Below are 8,589 nucleotides of genomic sequence, written 5' to 3'. Positions count from 1 at the left end.
TGTGTTGAAGTGCGAGAAGTAGATGAAAAGGATGATGCGGTTGCAACTAGTAATATGATTTCCCTCTCTCAAGGAAACCTATATGGTGAAGATGATGAAATTGTATGTGAAACACAATATAATCATGAACAAATTCACAGTAACATGGAGGTCATTCTACCAACTCAAAAACATGAAACTTCTGTTGTTGGCATTGTTAATGACATTGTTGAACATGCAATTGACAATGACCAATTGACATTGCCAAGCCAAGTAACCCCACTATAATTGCTAGAAGAAGCCATGATTAATTTGAATGAACATAGTGTCTCAAAAACCAATGAACAAAGCATGAACATGCCTTCACAACCAGTAGAATTGAACAATGAAATTGTTCATTTTTTTGTGCACAATAGATCAATGGAAGAAAATGAAGCACATAATGAGGCATCAAATGAAGATAACAATATAGTTCAATCAGTTGTCTTATATACTGAAAGGGAATTAGCAAGAAAAGGCATGCAGGTGGGAGGGGTGAAAAATATACTTGGTCGGTTCCTAAAGCTACCAGCAGAGAGAGTATCAATGAAAAAAAGCAAGGTACACTCGGTAGAATTTTTTTGGGCTGAAGTTCATAGTTACTCACCTCAGAGGACTATATAAACCTATTAGTTGAGTCTGAAAAAAGGAAATTTGAAATGCAAGAATTAAATAGAAAAAGAAGGATCTAGCCAAGGAGAAGAAGGCAACAAGGTTTGTTGCAACACAACGTCGAGCAAATGAAAGACTTGAAAGAGATAAAGCAAGGAAAGAGAAGGACCAACAAAAACAAATGGCAATACAGGAAAAGGAATGAAGAAAGGAACAACAAATGCTTCACAAGGAATAAGGGATGATCAATATGGTTGACAATGATGCAAGTATAACAGATGAACCTAGGATTATGTCAAACACATTGAACAGTATTGTAGATAATACACCATTATTCCAGGACCTCATAAGTATTCAAGTGTCTCACTATAAGATTGAGGGTTTACCCACTTTCCTTATTCCTACTAGAGGAGGTGTCAATTCTATGTATGCTCATCACACACCTCCACTTAATGCATGGGTTAGTAGTGAAAATGTGAGGGGGTACTCGATTCCTCCATGGTTGGAATGTGAAAATTGGACTCAATCATATGGCAACAATAAACCATTTCCTAATCAACGCTTTTTAGGTAGGCCAACCTACTTGGCTCAAGCAGGTAACTCGGGGATTTTTGGCACTCAATATTCTCAAGGCCATAAAGAATAGGGGTGTCATATGTCTTTGGTTGTAAAAACATTCTGATGTGGATTTGGGATGAATTGTATCTTCTTCTTGTCACAAAAATATTTTGGCTTACAACCTAGGTTGTTTTATTTCATACTATTTGTGACATTGTAACCAAAATCCATTTTAGAAGGAGCATCTATAGTCTATTATAATGTAGAAATATTACCTGGGAATGAAAATGGGATTTTCCGTTATGCCTCTACACACCAAATGATTTACAAAACATTTATAATTGAGTTGTAAATATGATGACAAATGAGTGAATAATGAAATCTTGAACAAGTCACTTATTTTAATATGAAATTTCTATAAGATAGTGAACAACAAAGTTACCGAACCTCACACCACATGGAAATTTGAAGAGAATAATCACTATTAAAAATGATAAATTAGATATCTTTAAAGAGAAAATAATGGAAAAAGATGGAATTATAATTGAATATCAAAACACTAAAATTAAATTGCAAGGAAAATTAGGAAAGGTATATGGAAAATATAATTATAAAATTTTTCAAGTCTAAATTTGGGACAAATTAAAATCCCTTAGATTTAATTACTATAATGATCATGGAGAAAAACAAAAAATTGACAAAGAGGAATATGCTCCAACAAGCTCAAAAAACTTTTAATGTAATTAAAAGAAGCATTGAACATTTTAGGAATAAGTTCAATGATATGGGAGAAATGGTTATACCAACTTGTGGATTTTTCTTTTTTTATAAACTGTAGCATTTGAAATTGATCAATATAGAAAAGTTACATAGTTATTAGTTTCATATTCACAAAGAATCTAGCATTCCATACATCAACAAATATGTCCAAGAACCTAACATTCCATACATCAACAAGTATGGAGACAGAGCAATAAAGAAGCTCCTCAATATGGCAAGTTACAAAAGAAAAACTTAGATCCATTTGATATAAACTCAAGAAGACAACATAAAAAATCTGACCAGAACCAAAACCATTTCCAAAATGACATAAATCCAGATTTCTCCACAAACTAGATGCCACAAAGGAATGAAATAACAATACACAAGTGCATTCATTCCAACCCATACATTATGTTGTCACTCACTGCAAAACAACGTTTTCAAGTTCCCCAAACCGCAAAAGAGAAGAACGTTTTGCAGCCATATTCCAAGCCATGTAAGATCTCAAAGCTTAATCAGACACTCTCCATTGGCTAGTGCTCTGAATAATATTTCCAATAGTATGTGGAACTCCTCAAACGGACTATCAGATCAAAAGTTAGATCACATTGAAGCTACCCCTTAAAAGCCACAAAATAAAGAGAAAAGGACAAGGGGTAAGACCCACCATGAATCCCAGTCAGATCTTACTAAAGCAATAGTAGGGGAAGACAGTGGAATCTATGATCAGTGATTGCTGATATCGCAAATCGGAAATCAGAGTTTCAAGGCACATTATATTGGCGATCGAAGTTCTTTGCAGCGATGGATGAGTAGGGAATCAGAGGTTCAGTGGGAATCAGCATATCGACGATCACAAGTACCGGAGGGTACTGATCCAGGTGGATATTGGTGGCCACCTGCCAATTCCTCTTGGATCCCCATCATTGCTTCTTTCATTTTTTCAGTTTCCTTAATTGTAGTACAATTTACTATTTTTAGTAGTTTTTCGGGTCCTAAACTTCCAGAGCCATTTTGAGGCCCTAAAAGAAATTTTTTTGGAAGTCTACCACCAACCATTTCCTACCTAAAATCATCTTTTTCGTCATATTCCTTGGAGACATCTTTCCAACGGGCTATCATGTGTGTCAAACGGAGATAATATGACCAAGTCGCAACCCCGAGAAGTTGGTTGTCCAGCTCACCCCAACAGGGCCCATAAACTCTTGGTGTTACATCTCCTTGAGTTAGCGTTTTGGTTGTTTAGGGTTTGCTCTTATTGTTCAATAATAAAAAGGCCCTTGAGCCTCATTGTAAGGCAGTTCAGAGGCATGTAGCCACCACATCTCTTCTCAGAGATAAGCTACCATCGCCCTAGCTGGTTTATTTCCATTCCTGTTTGTAAGCATATTTCAGTATTTTACATTAATGAAATAAAGTATTATTTCCGCTGCATCTCTGTGTTTATGGTTATCTCTATAATTTGTTGCATTCCTATTTAAATCTGGATTAGTGGTATCAGAGCGGTCTACTTTTTCTTTCTCTATTTTTCTTTGCATGTCCCCAACGAGGTCGGGATATAATGAGTTAGGGCTTGAACTGGTCGAACCTTTGCAAGACCAGCCTCACAAATCCTGATGGCCTCCCATGGTGGATGAAAAGAAAGACGAGGGGGCAGGAGATCCTATAAAAATCTTACTCGAAGAAGCCCTTGAGTGACAAAGGAACGCGATGATGGACAACTTTGCCCAGATCCTTCAACGACTATCCAAGGGCAACGCATCGGCTTCCAACAGCTACTCTGGAAACACCACACCTTTTAAGGTACAATTTAATTTTGAAATCCCCATATTCGAGGGTCAGATAGACACAGATGTCGTTGATAAATGGTTAAATCTAGTAGAGGGTTATTTTTGTATTCATGATTTTTCCAGTCGAGAAAATATTACTTTTTCTCTTCTCAAAGCAGCCCCCCACATCAAGGATTGGTGGGAAACCTACTGCGAACAGAAGGATGAAAGTATAGGCTCACTATTTTCAACCACACCCACTTGGAATTCATTCTGGGATGCCATCAAGGAGCAGTACTACCCTGTTGAAAGTTATGAGGATCAATACATAAAGTGGACCACGCTATGGTAGGGAAGGGACCAAGACGTGCTAGAGTTTACAAATATTTTCCATACCCTTCGCACAAAGTTGGGTATCAAGGATAAGGAGAAGAATTTGGTACTCAAATACTGCGGCTGCCTACACAAGTACATCTAGGAAGAAATAGAATTCCTAAACATATCCTCGCTCGGCACAGCATATTGATATGCCATCAAGGTCAAGCAAAAGTTTAAACATAAGAAGCGAGACTTTGGATCTACAAATTAGAAGCAAGGGAAAGGTTCCCCCAAACCATAGAATAAATGACAAAGCCAAGGCGAGGCGGCCCAAGACAACCCACCAAAGCTGCAAGCAAAGAGCAACGTCACGAAGCCAAAAAAGGACATGAGAAAGTGGTGTGAGTTCCATAAGAGCTCCACTCACAACACAAGTGAGTGTCGGGCTAGGTAGTCACTGGTGGTCGAGCTAAAGGTTTAAGAATCAGATGAATCTTTTGACTTTGAGTCAAAACTTGATAAAGGGAATGACAAAGGGAAGAAGAATATCGATGCGGAGCCCAACACCACTGTTTCCACCGCAAAGATCCAGAAGGAGGAACCCAAAGATCCAGATGAGGAGGAGTGTCTCTTCCACTCCCAGATGTGGGTAAACGGCTCCCTTCTACAGTTCATTGTCAATAGCAGGAGCCAAAAGAACCTCATTTCGACAGAAGTCGTGAAGTGGCTGGGCTTACCGACCATAGCACGTCCACAACCGTACACCATCTAGTGGCTTCACAAAGGACGGGATCTTTTTGTGAGCCAACAGTGTCGCCTTCCATACAACATCAAGCCCTTCACGGATGAGGTATTGTGTGACATTGCTCCCCTTGAAGTTTGTCATGTATTATTAGGACAACCATACTTGTGGAAGCAACATGCTGTGTATGAATCAAGGCCCCATGCTGTTATTGTTACTTTTGGAAATAAGTTGTACAGGATACCAGAGGTAGCACCGCCTACCACCATCTCTTTGGTTACAACAAAACATGTAGTTAGCTCATTTTCAAAACCAAAAAATTTGTTTTCCTGATGATGCGCCCTCAAGGAAAGAAAAAGATGGTGGGCAGGACCTCTAGACAGGGCCCCTCCGCACGACAACTACAGATGGACAAGTTCGTGGAGGAGTACGAGGACATATTCACCTCCCCTGCAAGGGTTCCTCTGCATTGTCAAGTCAAGCACTCCATTTATCTGACCCTGGGTGCGTCAATGCCCAATGGACCAATCTATCGGTGCCCCGTTCTAGAGAATGATGAAATCAAGAGGCAGATTTAGGAGCTGCTGCAAAAAGGTCACATTTGTCCGAGTTCATTGCTCTGTGGGAGCCCAATCGTGTTGGTACAGAAGAAGGATGGGACTTGGAGACTCTGTATTGACTATTGGTCACTGAACAAGATCATTTTCCATAATAGGTACCCGATCCCATGGATTGATGACCTCCTGGACCAACTGAAGGGGGGAAAATATTTCAGCAAAATTGATTTGAAGTCAAGATATGATTAGGTACCAATTGAACCCTTCGATGTGTGGAAGACTGCCTTCAAATCCAAGGATGGCCTTTTTGAATGGTTGGTTATGCCTTTCAGATTGACGAATGCTCCTACAAACTTCATTAGGCTAATGGATGACATCTTGCGGCCATTCACCAACTCATTTGTAGTGGTATACTTGGATGACGTCCTGATCTTCAGCCAGAGTTTGGAAGAGCACCTCCACCACAACTGACAGGTTCTCCAAACACTGCGGCAACACAAGTTATGTGCCAATTTGGAGAAATGCACTTTTGGCATGATCCAGGTTCAGTATTTGGGATACATTATTGATGAAAAGGGAGTGCATGTGGATCCAACCAAGATCCAAGTCATTCAGGATTGGTCATCTCCAACCACTTTGATATAGCTTCGCAGCTTTCTAGGTATTGCCAACTTCTACTGCAGGTTCATGTTGGGATTTTCTCATATCACTTGGCCCTTGAGTCAAGTCACCAATTGAGGAGTGAAAGAAAAATTCTTTTGGTCTAAATCTCAACAGAAGACATTCACAAAGTTGAAAGATTGCCTCTGCTCAGCACCACTACTCACATTACTAGACTTGCAACAACCATTTGAGGTCGAGACAGATGCCTTTGACTATGCTATTGGGGCAGTCCTTACTCAACATGGGCATCCAATGGCATATCACAGTGAGACACTTCCAGACACAGTCCGGAAGTATCCTACTTATGGAAAAGAGATGTATTCCATTTTACAGGCCTGTCAAAAATGGAAGCTTTACATTTTGGGGAAGGAAATGGCCATCCACACAGACGATTGACCCCTACAGTTCATACAGACCCAAGGGAAATTGTAGAATGAATTCCATTAGAAGTGGTCGACATACTTGCAACAGCTCCATTTGAATATCAAGTATAAGAAGGGCAACACCAATAATGTTGCAAATTACCTTAGTCGACCATCGATCATGGTGTTTACCACCGTGCTCAACTCTTGTGGGCAAGAGACTTCTGATTGGACACTTCTCTACAAAAGTGACCCAGAATTCAGCCACATATACCAGACACTCTTGGAGGGTCAACATGTTCCAAATTTTCACCTCTAGGATGCCCTGTTATGCCACCTGGGTCACCTTTGTGTTCCTTCAAGCAAGCGTGCCAAGATGATTTGGGAAGCACAGTGCAATTGGGTTGTTGGGCATTTCGGGGTCAAGAAAATGGTGGTTGTACTCCATAAGTATTTCTATTGACCGAATCTTTGGTAGGATGTTGGGAAGTACATCAGATTATGCACTGCCTGTGCTATTGCCAAACTGACCATCAAGAAGCAAGGCCTCTATACCTCGCTGCCTACCCCTAGTCGACCTTGGGATCCATCTCCATGGATTACATGTCGGGCCTTCCTTCCATTGAGAATGGAAATGACTGTGTTTTTGTGGTCATCGACAGGTTCTCGAAGATGGCGATTATGGCAGCCGCAAGAAGAATATCACAATAGAAGCCACTGCCAAACTCTTCTTTGAATGAGTGTGGGTACACTTTGGGACCCCACAGTCTATCATCTCAGATCGGGACAATAGGTTCCTCAGTACATTTTTTTCCAGTCTCTAGTCGATGCTGGACACCAAATTCACTAAGTCCACAACCTTCCATCCTCAAACTGATGGCTAGATAGAGGTTGTCAACAAGATGATCATACACATTCTGCTCATGTACAACTCAAGGAATCCATGCACATGGGACGAGAGCCTCCCCTATGTTTAGCATAGTTACAACTGGGCTCTCCACAACTTGACTGGCCACAACCCTTTTCAGGTGGGCTTGGGATTCCAGCCACTATGTCCCATTGATGTGGCCATGCCATTTGCAGCTACTCATGTAGATTTGGCTCATGTCTAGTCCAAAACAGATAAGGCAAACAACTTCATTGAGCACATCCAACATATTCACCAGCAGGTCCATGACATTCTGGAGAAATCAAATGCTAAGTACAAGCAACGACATGATCAACATTGGGTGCCACACAAGTTTCAGGTGGGCGAAAAAGTCTGGTTGCATTTGCAAAAGGAACGCCTTATCGGAGCTTATCGGAAACTCAGAACACTCCGATATGGTCCTTAAACCATTACCAAGGCTATGGGAGATAATGCATTTGAGCTCAACATTCCCCCATTCCTTGGCCTATGCCCAGTGTTCAATGTGGACCACCTTCGGCCATACTTTCCACCATTACTAGACACATCTAACATTGCAGAACAACTCACACCCACAGAGTTAAATCCAGATTGTATGGAACAAGCTGCAACTGATTGAATCATGGACACATAGATCAAGCACACTCGCCAATAGAATATTAAACTGTATCGAGTTGTCAAAGCAGGTCAACTCCTTCACTAGGGCAAGTGGCTCACCAGGCACCAAGTTCAGCAGAAGTTCCCTCATCTCATGGAGGAACTCAATGTAATGGAGACCATTGCTTCCTAAGGGTGGAGGAATGATCCAAGTGGATATTAGTGGCCACCTGCCAATTCCACTTGGACCCCCACCATTGCTTCTTTCAGTTTTTGAGTTTCCTTAATTGTAGCACAATTTACTATTTTTAGCAGTTTTTCAGGTCCTAAACTTTCAGAGCCGTTTTGAGGCCCTAAATGATGTTTTTTTGGAAATCTACTGCCAGTGATTTTCTCCCTAAAATCATCTTTTCTTCTGTAGTCCTTAGATATATCTTTCCAATGGGCTATCATTTGTGTCAAATGGAGATAATATGACCAAGTCGCAACCCCGGGAAGTTGGCTATCCAACTCACCCCAACAAGGCCCATAAACTCTTGGTGTTACATCCCCTGGGGTTAGGGTTTTGGTTGTTTAGGGTTCTCTCTTATTGTTCAATAATAAAAATGCCCTTGAGCCTCATTATAAGGCAGTTCAGAGGCATGTAGCCACCACATCGCTTCTCAAAGATAAGCTACCATTGCCCTAGCTAGTATATTTCCATTCCTGTTTGTAAGAATATTTC

The sequence above is a fragment of the Pinus tabuliformis genome, chromosome 2_2 (genome assembly GCF_031772625.1).
Source record: "Pinus tabuliformis cultivar Carrire ecotype Pingquan chromosome 2_2, CPIR1, whole genome shotgun sequence".
Classification (NCBI taxonomy): Eukaryota; Viridiplantae; Streptophyta; class Pinopsida; order Pinales; family Pinaceae; genus Pinus; species Pinus tabuliformis.
Note: the sequence above shows the minus strand (reverse complement) of the source record.